The following is a 2,061-nucleotide window of genomic DNA, read 5'->3' as shown; positions in this document are numbered from 1 at the left end:
ACATGTCGAGATCAAAGGTCGCGGTAACTTTGTTTAATAAATAACCCTGAAAAAGCGAGGATATGAAAGATATGGGCCCATTACAAAAATAATGTTGTTCCCCATTAACACAAGAACAGATTCATAGGCCACACCTTGAAGCATATCAGTAAACATGTTGAAGAAATACAGAAAAAGACTTTATAATTTAGTATGACAGAAGTAAGTACAACATAACTGAATGGATTAAGATCAGACTGCATCAGCTGAGAACTGTTCACTCACATTTTTGAGAAATCACTTCAACTAATATTTTACAACATACGGTACCATCTCAATTTTAGACGGATCTATTTATTCTCTTTCGTCCCCGAGTGCTTTTTATGACCCCAAGTCACAACTAATGTGTTGTTATATAGCACGTTACTGTAAGAAATAGCACGTGCCTCGAGTGCGGGAGGGGGACGAAAAGGTATGCCCAATAAGCTGTGGTGGGGATGATCTTGTTAGAAAAGAAAAATACGGAAAAACATATTTTTTCTCAAATAAATTATTTAAAGAACTAATTAAAACGAGCCACCTCTTTTTTTCAAGCTGGCTGTAAGCTTTGCTCCACCAGGGCTGTCGGATTGCTTAGTGTAACGTCAAATCCAAGTCAGTTAAATAGTCAGGTGCAAGACACATATGTTGGCATTTGATTGGAGATTGGGAGACAGCATGCAGGGCCCAGACATCGACCATCTACCATTAAAATTTGCCCAGAACGACTAGTCAGAATTGTTGTCACCTAGAGCAAAGAGCAGTGCCGATGGTAATGCAAAGCAACCATAGGCAAGGTGGTTAAACGTAGTTTTGAAGATTGACCAAACGAAATGCAGTCGCCGCGATGTTGTGTGTGGGGGCCGCAAAGATTCTTATCGGATAGAGGACTGTACTAATCGTTAAGATGCTATAAAGAACAACCAGTAGAGACAAGCCTTGCAGAGTGGCTTTGGAGCATCTGAGAAGGCGCCAACAGGAGTCAAAAAGATTTGTTGCAAGAGAAAAATAAATTGCTGAGGACAATGAGCACGAGAGTAAGAATTATATATGGTATGTTCTCCCCTGAATCCTATAGGCGCGTACGATTACGCAAAAGAGAGGAAATGGAACTCGAAAAATGCTGTATTTAGATTCTGAAATGTTTTCAATCCAGAATCTCGTCATCTGCCATTAAGCGTTTGTTAAAGCAAAACAGATATTTAAAAAATAGTTACAAAACCTCATCATAGAAACTTTTATGTTTATAACTCTGTTGAATGCTTCCGCCAAAATTGTAGAGATGAAATTAAAAAAAATATTTAATTAATTTTTTAATCCAGCTGCTCACAAAAATGACCAAGTGTCTGTTGGAACAGACGGGCGCCAATTTTCCCACTCTGCATGATATTCAACTAAAAACTAGAGAAGTTGGATTGATAGCTGAAAAATAACAAGGAGGCTCGGTAATATGCGTTCGCACATAAAGTTCCGACCACGCTCATCCCCATTTTTGGCATAAATGTCTACCAAACGAGCAACAGTATTTTTCAAAAAGAAATGTGTATGAACAAAAAGATCGCCTGCACCTGAAATAACTCAGTGGAGTAAAAAATACCGTTTTACTAATTGGATCATTCATCATTAGGAAAACCATTCAAGACGAACAACAAAATCAAACAACAATAACAAGAAACATTAATTACATCCAAAACTTTGTGTCCATTTTTTAATTAAGAAAGACATATTAAAGAGTTAAAATAGCGTCCGATAAAACTGAATTTAAACAAAAAAACTTGTAAATCACTAGAAAACATTTGGAATCAATCCATAATAATGATTGGTAACAATTAGACAAAAAAGAAAAAAAACAGCAATAAAAAATTGGCTTATATTTTTAAAAACAATTAATTTCTAAGTAATGAAAACCATTAGATAGCAATTCAAAACATCCAACATGTTTATGATCACATACGTTTCTATAGGAGGGCATCAAGAACTGCTATTAATGCGGTTACGAAAAAAACAACAAATAAGGACAAAAAAATTCAGTTAAGACTTGCG

Source organism: Convolutriloba macropyga, chromosome 4, assembly GCF_964194025.1.
Source record: "Convolutriloba macropyga chromosome 4, txConMacr16.3, whole genome shotgun sequence".
Classification (NCBI taxonomy): Eukaryota; Metazoa; Xenacoelomorpha; order Acoela; family Convolutidae; genus Convolutriloba; species Convolutriloba macropyga.
The sequence above is the reverse complement of the archived record's forward strand: the minus strand, read 5'-3'. Positions refer to the sequence as shown.